Source organism: Balaenoptera acutorostrata, chromosome X (assembly GCF_949987535.1).
Source record: "Balaenoptera acutorostrata chromosome X, mBalAcu1.1, whole genome shotgun sequence".
Lineage (NCBI taxonomy): Eukaryota > Metazoa > Chordata > Mammalia > Artiodactyla > Balaenopteridae > Balaenoptera > Balaenoptera acutorostrata.
The window spans coordinates 128,194,180-128,207,989 of record NC_080085.1 but is presented as its reverse complement, the minus strand read 5'-3'; the positions used below and the strand labels follow the sequence as shown (position 1 = coordinate 128,207,989).

The 13,810-nt window shown below is 42.6% G+C and overlaps 1 protein-coding gene across 4 annotated transcripts in view; it reads right to left on the bottom strand.

Moving 5' to 3' along the window:
- Positions 1 to 13,810, bottom strand: part of AFF2 (ALF transcription elongation factor 2) — a 498,852-nt gene that overhangs the window by 62,597 nt on the left and 422,445 nt on the right. The gene's annotated exons all lie outside the window — the stretch shown is intronic.

Below are 13,810 nucleotides of genomic sequence, written 5' to 3'. Positions count from 1 at the left end.
ATTAGGTAAGGCTGGTGGATTCAATGACTGACAAAGGAAAACACTAACAACAGATCATAGGAATAAGAGTGCCTGCTTATTGAGCAACTACTCTGTGCCAGGGGCTGAGTACTTGACACGGTTACCGTAATCCTCACAGTAATTCTCTGAAGAGATGGGACCCAGTTGAACCCAACTGGAGGGAGGGAATGTATGAGTTTGATGCTGCAGGGTGGGCATGGAAGGTTCCTCAGAGGGTATGCAGGTGGATCCAGCTTCCAAGACACTGAAGCTCAGGTAACTTGAGTAAGCTTGCCTAAGATCACGCAGCTGGAAAATTCTCAGGAGATGAAGTGGCCCCAGGCCATACTCAATCTCGAACTACTACGCTACCTTCAGTCCCATGGGATTCTTCCTCAGAAGAAAATCCAAACTCATAGCGTGCACATGGAAGTTTCGAGAGTTGCACTTGGAGAATGTGTCATCCGTTCCTCCGGATTGACAGCAGAATAAACTGGGGCCCAGAGAGGGGAAGGGTGGGGGGCAGATTTGGTGGGAGACTGCTAGTCTCTTGGTTTCCAGTGGTGTCTATTACATACTTGCCATACTGAGGCTGACACTGGCCCGAGTCGTGTTTGCTGACATCAGCCATAGCAGCAACAGCAGCAAAGAAGACAGAAATAAAGCCCCACTGGCACATAAATAGCAAATGAATGACACGAATGATTGGCTTTAAGGGTGAACACACTGTGATCGCCTCTCCTTTCCTTTTGAAGTGGATCCTTCCCATAATAGTGTTCTGAGCTAGTCCTCGGGCGCTCAGCCAGTGCAAAGACTCGACTCTCTAATGCACTTTCAGAAAGAGAACCCCACCTCCACTCTGAGTATGATATAGTACTTGGAGCAGGATAAAAAGATGCATTTCAGCCTTCTTCTTACAAGCACAAGGGAAAATAAGATAATTTACCTTCATCTTTCTGAGTCATGTTAACAAATTTATTTCAACAAAATTGGTCATTTATAGATGATAACAGTGGCGTGAGACATGGAAATTAGAAGATGCTAGCGTGGTGTGATTTGTGTTTCTCTAATGACTAAGGCCACCAATTAATTGGAGAAGTACTATTTATAACTGTACCACTCTGATAAATGGGTTATGATGGCAATTAAAACCTTCACATTTTTTTCCTTTTTACTCTAAGAAGCAGAGATTATTGTTTAAAACATCAATGCACTGCAATAGGCACGGACTGTGAAATAACTCAGTGTTGAGAATGCAAATCACAACCATGGCTTGCTTATGAATTTTCAAATTCTCATATTAGCACAACCACTTGGAAAATGCATGTAGTCTTTGAGGAAATGAATGAAACCCATTACTCAGAGGCATTTGCAGTTTGCAAAAATTTCACTCCATCCCTAGAGTCCCCATCTGAAGTCAGCCGGCAGCAGCTGTCGAAACAGCGCTGCCTTAGTGGCCAGGGAAGTGGAAGCACTGGGTTATTTAAACCCCCATCAGTCGCAGGTAAGTGATTCATGAGATGCCAGGCATTTCTCCAGTTCCACTAGCCAGAGGCCTCAAAGGGTCCTTGCTTTATCTGTGACGTATGTATGTGGGTTGGGACCAATGCAATTGAAATTTGCAGGTTACAACGCCAGGGGCGAATGGGGATGGAGGACACATCGGGTGACTTGCAGGCGTGGTACAGATTGGCCCTGGCTACTTGAGGCAAACCAGTTTCCAGCTGGGGAAGGAATGCCAGGACAGTGGGCTCCACACAGGTCACAATGGTCCAGGCTGGCTCAGGGGCACAGAGCTCTCCCCCCAGCCCCTGAGTAGCTCCTTTCCAGCACAGAAATGGCAAGTGCCCTGCATGACTCCCATCTCCACCAGGACCTCCACTTTTGCTTTTGTTCCCCCGTTGCCGAGAGTCGCTGGTGTGGTTCAAGGTGAGAGGTTTCCAGAAGATTCAGAGAACCGTCTCTAATGTCTCTTGGAGGCCAGGACATGTTGAGGCCTGATGTTTTACCCACCCCTCTGGCCAACGTATGATGAGAATAATCTCATGTTAGCTTACAGCTTCTTAGAGTTTACACAGCATTTGGACAAAGAATATTATCTCTTGCTCCTTGAAGTAACCTTGTGAGGGAGCCAGTGCAGAGATTATTACCCCCTTTTACCAATGAAGACACTGATGGCCCTGAAGGAAACTAGACTAGTTCAAGGCCACAGAGCTAGTACGCAGCAGTGTGAGGGACGGCCCGGGTCTGCCTGACACCTGGCTTCTCGTGGCAGAGCTCTGATGGGGGCTGTCGTGCTGGGTGGCACACCCAGGCAAGATGTGCTGGCTTTGTGCCTTTCAGTGGTCCAGGTAGGGGATGCCTACCCACTTCACGCACTTGGGCTTGACCCATTTGGTGGGGCCTGCCAGAAGCTGGCTGTGAGCCCCGGCTGGGAACGTCCAGAATGCTTCTGGACTACCTATGAATCTGGGTCTCTTTTCATCTTTGGTTTTGTAGGCGAGGAAAGGGGATAACACCCACTGGGCCCTGGATCCGGGACGGGCCTGCAGTCAAGTGCAGACTAGCGAGCTGTCCACAGAGAGCACCCATCAGTCATGGGATCAGGATGACCGGGGACTCTACAAAACACAGAAACAGACATTTCTGTCTGGTCTCAGAAAGGCTACTTTAGATAGAGACAGGTGACAAGGGCGCCCGGGGAATCTGCTTTGCCATTTGAATGAAGTACTTCAGTGAATCACAAGTGGTACGAAAATACTAGGACTCTTGCCTTGGCCACACTGTAACCTAAAGATAATTATAGGATGTCAGTTTTTTAAAATTCTATTAAAAGATGCAGCATTGCTTTATATTTGTTTGAAGAAATCTGATTGAGTACAGTAAGATGGAATTTCATCTCATGTATCTTCCTTAACGGAGTGCTGTTCTTTAAAGAGAAAGCTTAAATGAAGGGATACCAGAAACTACTTTTATTGCTCAGATGAAAATAAAGACCCGGGCAAACTGGTGATGCCTTAGCTTGTAATTGACAGTGAATCATAAAGATTCATGCTAAAAGACATGCAATTGTAATCTAATTAGTTTTCTTTATTGTTTGGAGAGATTAATTTAGAGCCAGCCCAAGAAATGCAGAATAGTACACAACCAGGAGATCTGTCGGCTCCTGTCTCCAGTCTGGGAGCACTTGAAGACTAAATCTCAGTGTGGCAATATCAAGAGTGACCCAAGTAGAAAGATGTGTAAAGTGTGTGGCGCTGGCCATCAAGCGGAGGAGGAGCCTGGCGTCCTGGCAAGATTCCAAGTGGGGAACCCAAGCAAGTCTGGGTTGGATTCTCAACTACTCTTAATTAACCTTCTAAACCTCAGTTTCCTCATCTGCAGGAAGAGGACAAGGCCTTGCACAGTTGCTGAACTAACGAGAGATGATGCATATAGAATGTGTCATGCTCAACGGGCGCTGAGTATAGACAGCAATTATTGCTGCAATTGCTTTCAGAAGGCGAGCTGGGTCTGCAGAGCTCAACACAATGGACAAGGCCGGCCATCTGACAGTAGGAAATACCAGCACGGCCTGCCCCTGCACGCCATCTTGCAATCTTGGAGTCTCTATGGGCTCCCAAAGGCAGGCCCACACTTTCATCTACTATATTTCACAACTACTCATCCATCATTTGCAAAACTGTTTTGCTGCTTTTGGCAAAGGACACCAACACATACTCTGCATGGACACCAACACATACTTTGTACGGACACCAACACATACTTTGTTATTTTCTTTTATGACATAGCAAGTTCAGAACTAAAACATTATCCCCTTTTTTGAAAGATGTAAATGAAACATCCTGGGATGACTCCCAAATTTGTTCCTAACAAATGATCTTGGGTGGCAACTTCCCATTCTGGGGCTAAATGAACCCAAGGAGCACTAATTGCTTTGAAGTTAATAAAGACTTTATTGGCTTCAAATAAGTGGTGTTTGTTTGGCTGCTATGATTATAGTTACACACTCTCTCTCCATAATGTAAGCTGGCAGAAGTTTCTACCTTTTACAAGTTTTAAATCCCAACAGAATTGACAGAAAAGCCTATAACCACAAATTGGTTTGCAATTTTCCTCTTTCTTCCCAGCAAGTCCTGTATGGTTATATTATGATCCTTGCTTCACACAAACTGCTTGTGACTTTTATGGCCCTTTTGTGATCTAAATGGCTATCTCATAAGATATTCCATTGCCGCTTCTTTTTCAATTGCTTTTACTGTGAAATGCCCTTGTGGAGAGTGCTGGGGACCATTTCATACTCTTATGGTATTGATTTGCTAAACCTGATGATAGGTTTATATTTAAGATACAGTATTGTATATGAACAGAGTGGGAAGCTTATGAAAAACAGACCCAAAGCTTCCATGGAGGAGATGTTGGATACCATTTGTATGTTCTGGAATACAAGGAAAATCCCTAATCATCTTGGCATTCATCTCATAAACTCAGCACGTGGCAATACCACCGAAAACATGACAATTTGGTCTACTTAGTCATTCTTTCTCCAATACTGTTACATTCAAATGAGGTGCAATTTAACTGAGAATACATAAAAACATTATAACATCATTTGTTCAGTCTACTAAAGTAGGGAGTTTGGCAGTGCTTTTGTTATAAACATTTCTCATGACCCTCCATGAAAGAAGCCAGCGTCTGGCTGGGATGTGGAACGTGAGGTTGATTGAATGGCTGTTTAGTGCTCAAAATAATAACCAAATGCAAGAAACTAGTTGGAAGCCCCACACCTCTAGTCCAGCCTTCAGTTATCTTTGCCTTTGTGCTATAGACAGTGTGATGAGAATCAGGCTGAGTTTCAGTCCTGGAGGAAAAGGAAAGGAAAAGAGAAGGGGAGATTCTGAGGCAATGGATAAGAGCGGGAAGGCAGGCATAGAGGAAAAAGAAAGAGAAAACATAATACAAGAGAGAAAGGGGAGAGAAGAAAGTAGAAAGGGAAGAATGATTTGTGGTAATAGAGTTCTTCATTTAAATAGGAAAATTATGAAGCTTTTTGGCCTGGCTGCTGTAAGGTCCCTCTCTCTAAAGAATTCTCTAGCCATAGCATTAGTAGTTACTAATAAATGTCTATGTTCAAGGTCCCAACTTCTCTTCCTTCCAGAATCTAGCAGTTCTCTGGATAAATTGAAAAGTGTAAGTCTCAAGACTACCATAAAAGAAAAGAAAACCCTCAACATTACTCAAAGTGGCACTGAAAGGTAAACCGATGACTAGAATTCATTAAAAAAAAATCAAACACAATCACTAGAAAAAAATGAAACCTTAGGTGTCTCAGGGTTGGAGAATCTTAAGTTATCTGGGAAGAAACAGAACTGGGAAGAGGGCACCAGCTGAAGGCTTTGTACACTTTTCAAGTAGAGCAGCAGGGGAGGACGCATAAGCTGCACTTTCCTTTTTTTAAAAAAATTAATTAACTTATTTATTTTTGGCTGCACTGGGTCTTCGTTGCTGCACTCGGGCTCCCTCTAGTTGTGGCGAGCGGGGGCTACTCTTCGTTGCGATGCACGGGCTTCTCATTGCAGTGGCTTCTCTTGTTGCAGAGCATGGGCTCTAGGCGCGTGGGCTTCAGTAGTTGTGGCGCACGGGCTCAGTAGTTGTGGCTCGCGGGCTCTAGAGTGCAGGCTCAGTAGTTGTGGTGCACGGGCTTAGTTGCTCCGTGGCATGTGGGATCGTCCTGGACCAGGGCTCGAACCCGTGTCCCCTGCATTGGCAGGCGGACTCCCAACCACTGAGCCACCAGGGAAGTCCCAAGCTGCACTTTCCATGTGACATCAAGGCTTTTATTCTAAGAGGTCAGCCCAACAGATCCACCAATAAGCTTCCATTTGAGCAACAAAAATCAATGAATATGGATTGAAGCGGTATGCAAGATTCAATCACTGGGAAAATGGCAAGGAGGTCACGGCAATTTGGCAAAGCTTTGATGTGGACTGCTGCAAACACCAGCAAGATGGACTCTATCCCGTATCGTCTATAATTATGAGCTATAAATTCCACTCTGTGTTCTCCATATGCTACATCTTCATTTAGAAACCACGGCATTCACTGCTACTTCCATCTCAGCTCTGCAATGAAACTGATTTCCCCATAGATCCTCAAGAAGAGTGACTCATATGAACTTGAATGACTTCCCTTTCTGCTTTGCATAGGAAAGGTGATGTGACTTGAGGGGGTGTCTCTCTCCTGAATTATACCATCATTTGCCAGTAGTGGGGACCTCATGCAACCAGTGTGAAGCAGAGTGGGAGAATTTCTACTCACCCTTTTCATCTCAGAAGAGACCAAATAAATAGACTTGTCGGGCTTTGATGTGGCGAGGCTGCTTTTGGCAAAGGACACCAACACATACTTTGTTATTTTCTTTTATGACAGCAAGTTTAGAACCAAAACAGAACTTCCAGTCCAGCCTTGATGCTTCCCCAGCCCTGGACTTACGCTTTACGTAAAGGCACAGTACACGGGAAGCAGGAGAGCTGTGAGACAAGGCAAGGAAAATACTAGAAATATCTGATCCGCTGAACTGTGGCTTCTTTTGTAGCAAGTGCACTAAGAACCTGCATCCAGCAGATTCAGCAGATGTTTAGCCAGCATTTACCATATGCCAGGGATTTTTATCCACATGATAAGAGGCATTATCTCATTTTAGAAATAAGGAAACGAAGGCTGAGAAAAGTTAAGAAAATTGCTCAAGGCCAAGTAAGGAGCTCTTGCCACTGAACCCAGCTGGTAGGCTTTCCAATACAGGGACAAACATCATAGCAAGCCGTTGCATAGCTACACTATTCCACGTATGCATATCAACTCATTTAATCTCCATTACATATGCATATCAACTCATTTAATGCATATTGTATGCATATCGACTCATTTAATCTCCATCACAGCCTATGAAGCAGGTGATATCATTATCCCCTTTTTACAGATGCAGAAAGGGAGGCAAAGAGAGGTGAAGCAAATTTGCTCAAAACTACCCAGTGGGGAAGCAGCAGAGCTAAGATTTGAACCCAGACTCTTCACTTCTCCAGACTGTGCCTTGGGTTCTTCAAAAGCCTTGCAGAGAGCCTGGACTCCCGAGGCCAGTGCCAGCGGCCAGCATTTTGCCATGGAGGTGACCCAGTAGCATCCCTTGGGACAAGTGCGTGCGTGTGTGTGTGTGTGTGTGTGTGTGTGTGTGTGTGTGTGCGCGCGCGCGTGTGTGTCCTAAAGGCTGAGACTAACTTCACTATTTCTTTCATCCATTCATCTAAACAAACATTAAATGCCTACTGTGTGCTAGGCACTTACTCTCCATAAATTGGTTAAAAAGCTCAAATTATTTTTCCAATTTTTCTAATTTTCTCTAAAATGTAGAGATGATAACATTGTGTCCTTAGGATGGTATCTTTAAAATTTGGGATGAAACAACTGGATATCCTCAAATTTATCCCTATGGCTGTCCACTGACAGGAAGCTATACATTAGCAGAAAGGATCCATAGGTTAGACAGGATGAGAGCCGCCTGGAGCCTTCGAGCCCAGCAGGCCCCTCTTTCATTGGATTCAGGAGAAAATGGAGGCAAACCAGACAGCTACTCTTAAAAGCCAATTGTTAAAATAATTCCATCTAATAGCACGTGGACCTACTCTTTATCACTGTCTCCGGAATGGTTAGATCTGGATGTGTGTGCAAGTGTCTTGTTATATGCATCTCTTATTCAATAGATCTTGCTGAGTCGTTTGTTGATATTCAGCCTATGAAAAACTTTCTGGTAAAATCTGAGAGGGGTGAAGAGCACAGAAATTAGAACTCAACAGAAGCAACGGAACCCCACGTTACCCAGAGGTTGCTGGAACCAGCAGGATTTGTGGGGGAGGCTTGGTTTCATTCTAACATTTTAAAAAATTATTCTGATGAATGGATAAAGAAGATGTGGCACATATATACAATGGAATATTACTCAGCCATAAAAAGAAATGGAGGTATTTGTAGTGAGGTGGATGGAGTTAGAGTCTGTCATACAGAGTGAAGTCAGTCAGAAAGAGAAAAACAAATGCCGTATGCTAACACATATATATGGAATCTAAAAAAAAAAATGGTCATGAAGAACCTAGGGGCAAGATGGGAATAAAGACACAGACCTACTAGAGAATGGACTTGAGGACACGGGGAGGGGGAAGGGTAAGCTGGGACAAAGTGAGAGAGTGGCATGGACATATATACACTACCAAATGTAAAATAGATAGTGGGAAGCAGCCGCATAGCACAGGGAGATCAGCTCGGTGCTTTGTGACCACCTAGAGGGGTGGGATAGGGAGGGTGGGAGGGAGGGAGACGTAAGAGGGAGGGGATATGGGGATGTATGTATGCATATAGCTGATTCACTTTGTTATACCGCAGAAACTAACACACCATTGTAAAGCAATTATACTCCAATAAAGATGTTAAAAAAAAAAAGGATCAAAAAAAATTATTCTGTATCACACTTGGGTTGACCTCTATCCAGAAGCAGAAGCTTCTGTGTATCTGAACTCCCCTCCCCCACTCTCACAACTGAACTCCATTGCCCCTGTGGGCAGAGGTTGGTGGCCTCATTTTGGAATCCCCTTCAGCGTCTAGCAGAGCAGAGGTGCAACACATTTCCATTCAAGTCCAAGAATCACGCAGAATGCTTTCCCTGGGAGAGGTACTAATTGTCCAAGTTATCTCCATTTTCATAATCCCATAAAAGTCAAGCATTGTTTATCTAGATGGAAGGCATGAGATGCAGGTAAGAACCCCGAAGCTAAACAGCTTTGCCTTCAGTGACAGAAAATTGATGTTTGCTAAAAGTATGTACACGTACATACACACATGTACACACATGATGGATTCTTTTTACAAGTCCCATTAGTCTCTTTTCACTAGCTGGAAGGTTTAATCACTATCTTCGTTCATTAATTATGTCCCTGAAACAAATCAAAGTGCAGACAGTAAAAAGAGTGTCACATTTTGAGTTCCCATAGTCGCCCTGCCACCCTACCAAGAGGATTTGAGACACATCCATCTATATAAAGGTGAGATTCAATTCACTTTTTATAGAAAAATCTAAAATCTGGTGGTCGTTTCTAATGTTATTATCTCTGTCAATAGAACTGAAGTCTTAAATATAATTAGGCCCCATGTATCTGCTGGCAACTGCCAGCCCCGGAGAATCACCCCTAACTTCCTTCTCTGTAACAAACACTACACACGGACCCTCCTCTTCCTTCTAAGGTCTAGATACTCACCAGCCTCATAAACACGTATAATCAGATAAGTTTTTGGTTGGATTTAGAAAGTGATTTGGGACCCTGTGAGAGTTGGTACACTGTGGATTTCCTGGCAGAGAAGAAAACCCTTCTAGGCAAAGGGTATACGTGTCCTTCAAAGCAAACGATCATGTGTTTTCTTAGGAGTTGAAGGATTTTTCGATTCCCTAGGCTCTATCTGTGGGACCCTGTTCAACTCTGCTAATGCACGCTGCGATTTTTAACACATGCCCATATTTTATCTATCACACATGCTTTGATTTTACTTACTAGTGAGTTAGATATGGTTTGCTATGTTTCAGTTTCCAAATTTTAGTGCACAGTAGTAGAGTTTACTATTCATGCACTTAGATCTCACATCATAAAGCTGACCCTAAAGGGAATACTGAAGAATGGCATCTTTAGGGAAATCACCTTTTAACAAGGTGCTTTTGGTAATTCAGGGACAAAACCCCTCGTGCCAAGCGTATGAAGTACAAAAGTAAACCATTTTAACCCCCAAATCGACAAAGTCTGATGAAAGCAAACTCTAATTGCATCAAACTAGAATTTAGTCAATTACATATGGGCCATCATGGTATAGACTTGGTTTTGAGGCATCAACTCCCTATAGGTGTTGGTATGTGAACGGTATTACTTGTTTTATTATCTGAAAAATGTCTGTGTACTTTATAAGGGGCTCCTGTGTAACAATGAGCACGGTGAAGGCCAAAGGACATTCATGCATGGAGAGTGCCAGCCAATTTCTTGCTCTGGCTTCAGAATCTGCCAGTGAAATCTGGCAGAGCCATGTGCTTTCCATAATAAACTTGTCCTTCCGCCAGTGGCTGCTGGATCCCCGCAAGCCAATGAGCTGTTTCGAGTCTGAAGCAAGAGAATATACCTTGGCAAAGAGGAAGCATTGCAATGAATAATGAATGACCTCTCCCCCTTGCTGACGTGGAGGGAGGGGGATGGGAGGGGTTCCTTGTAGATGACCGACTTTGAGTGGCGGGCAGAAGGTTGGAGAACAGGAACGGTAAGTGGGAAATGATTTAGGCCCAAGTGCTGGTGTTTTGCTGAGAACATCCTAATCACTGGGAAGAGAGCAGGGATGTCTGAGTGCCCATTAATAAGTACCACCAAGGTATCTAAACCCCCTGGGCAAAGTCATTCCAGTATGTGAAAAGACAAAGGGAGGGAAAAGAGGGTTCGTAGATATGAACTACTTTCTACTTTTTCCAGAAAATATAAGAAAGATGAAACGGATTCATTGAATTCCCCCAAACTGAAACTATACTCCAGGAGGACCAAATGGTGTGGCATTTGAATTATTCTTTAGCCACAAATTAGCACCTCTTAAGAGCTTCATGCTTTTCAGCCATTGATTTTTGATAAATCCTGATTGGCAAATGTGAGAACAGATGTAGGTATGCCAGATGGTTTTCCCAGACTTACTCAGGTCTAACTGCCAGACTTTGGGCCAACGAAAGCTTAGAAAATTAAAGAAATAATTTATTCTCTTTTTCCTGACTCTGGGGACGGTTCTCTCTGTGCCCACTAGTTCATGCACTGCATGCAATGCCATTCATTTGGAAGAGCTCACTTATGCAACTTCCGGGCCAAAAGAAATATACCAAGGGACGGAAAACAGAAAATAGTTTCAAAAAATTAAAATATTCTGGAAAACAGGGAAAATGCCAATTATCAGCTCTCCAAGATTTTATGAGAAAATGCTTGATTCCTTTGAGCCAAACAGTGTTTACAGTTGCAGCAATGAAAATTCTAATTTTGTGCTCTAATGAACACAAAACGATCCACACTCAACCTTGGCAAAACTTATAATGACTGTGTAATTGAAGTGACTTTGTCATATTAAAATATTTCATAAAATTATAGAAAAATGCCAAGAAGTAAGAACATGGATTGGGAAGCCTTGGATATGTGATACAATAGCCATACCCTCCCACCCCCCGTTTTATAAGTAGAATGAATAGTTTACAGAATTGAAGAACACCCTTCATACTTAACACCAGTTTACCAATCCATAAGATGTTAGATGCTTCTGAGAAAGAGCCACATGATTTTATTCCAAGCATTGAACATATCAAGTAATAATTTTCTTTTGTTGCGAAATCTCTCAATACGCTTAAAATGCTATTAATTCCTCCTCACTATACATTTGGAGTGTAGAACAGGGAAGACTTTTAAAAATTTTCTGTTGACATTCCCTAGTTAGGGTCAGCTAGTGGTTCTCATCCACAATGGAGGCCATGGGGACTCTCAGTCTCCAGCATAGTTGGAAGAGAAATCCAAATCACAGTGATTCATGAGTGTAAACACACAGATTCGGAGAGGACCTTGATTACACCCTAGTTCACAGACTATTGAATAGATCTGAGGCCTGATTCCCAATCCCATTCTCTTGGGGCTCTTGGATTCAGAATTGGAAATATCCACTTCTGTATTGCTAAGGTTTTTGTCTCTGTGTCACATATGCAAAGTCTAAATACCTACTCTTTGGTTTAGCCTTCTAAACCAAAAGACAGTGTCTATACAAGTAAAACGGGGTTAAACAATGTGTAGTTGGGACCCAGAATAGCCAAAAAAAAAAAACACAAAACAAAACCCAAATCTTGAAAAAGAACAAATTGGGAGGAATCACACTTCCCCATTTCAAAACCTATGACAAGGCTAGAGTAATCAAAGCCATTTCAAAACCTACTACAAAGCTATAGTAATCAAGACAATCAAGACAGTGTGGTACTGGAATAAGGATAGATATATAGATCAATGGACCAGAAATAAGCATGCAGAAATACTCTCACATTTATGTCTTTTCAACAAATGGGGCTGGGACAATTGGATTTCTACATGCAAAAGAATGAAGTTGGACCTCTACCTCACACCATATATAAAAATCAAGTCAAAATGAATCAAAGACATAAAAATAAGACCTAAGACCTAAAACTGTTAGAAGAAATCATAGGTGCAAACCTTCATGACTTCACGTTAGACAATGGGTTCTCAGATATGACACCAAAAGCACAATCAATAAAAGAGAAAAAATAGATAAGTTGGATTTCATCAAAATTAGAAACTTTTGTGCTTCAAAGGACATCATCAAAAAGTTAAAAGACAACACACAGAATAGAAGAAAACTTTTGCAAATCATATATGATAAGGGACTTGTATTGAGAATATATAAAGAATTATTACAACGCAATAATAAAAAGACACAGGATCTGAATAGGTATTTCTCCAAAGAAAATACAGAATTGGCCAATAAGCACATGAAAAAATGCTTAACACCATTAGCCATCAGGTAAATGCAAATCCAAACCGTAATGAGATTTCACTTCACAGCCACTAAGATGACAATAAACAAAAAGACGGATAATAACAAATGTTGGTGATAGTGCCAAGAAAGTGCAAGCCTCATACGCTGCTGGTGAGAATGTAAATGAGGCAGCCACTGTAGAAAATAGTCTGGCAGGTTCTCAAAAGGCTAAACATAGAATTACCATATGATCCAGCATTTCCACTCCTAGGTATATACCTAAAAGAATGACTACACAAAAACTTGTGCATCAATGTTCATAGCAGCACTATTCATAACAGTCAAAAAGGTGACAACAGGGCTTCCCTGGTGGCGCAGTGGTTGAGAATCTGCCTGCTAATGCAGGGGACACGGGTTCGAGCCCTGGTCTGGGAAGATCCCACATGCCACGGAGCAGCTGGGCCCGTGAGCCACAATTGCTGAGCCTGCGCGTCTGGAGCCTGTGCCCCGCGACGGGAGGGGCCGCGATAGAGAAAGGCCCGCGCACCGCGATGAAGAGCGGTCCCCGCACCGTGATGAAGAGTGGCCCCCGCTTGCCGCAACTGGAGAAAGCCCTCGCACGAACCGAAGACCCAACACAGCCAAAAATAAATAAATAAATAAATAAATAAGAAAATCCTTTAAAAAAAAAAAAAAAAGGTGACAACAACCCAAATGTCCCTTGTTGATGAATGGATAAACATGATGTGGTCTATCCTTAAAATGGAATATTATACAGCCATAAAAAGGAATGAAGCACTGATTCATGCTACAGTATCGATGAACCTTGAAAACATAATGCTAAGTGAAGGAAGCCAGACACATAAGAGCACATGTTGTATTATTCCACTTATGTGAAATGTCCAGAATAGATAAATCCATAGATACAGAAAGTAGTTTAGTGGTAAGGGCTGGAAGGAGGGAAGAATGGCGAATGACGGCACAGGGTTTCATTTTGGGATGGTGGAAATGTTCTAAAATTGATTGTGCTGACTGTTGTACAAATCTGTGAATATACTATGTGAATTATATCTTAAAATAGCTAGTTTTAAAAATTGTGTCATCATCTCAAAAACACCAATGTATATGTCTAAAATAGAGACAGTTTTAAGAGAGGGATAGACATTACAGGAGATGCTGATCTGGACAGTATGGGTATTCATATTTATGTAATGCATCAGATCATAAC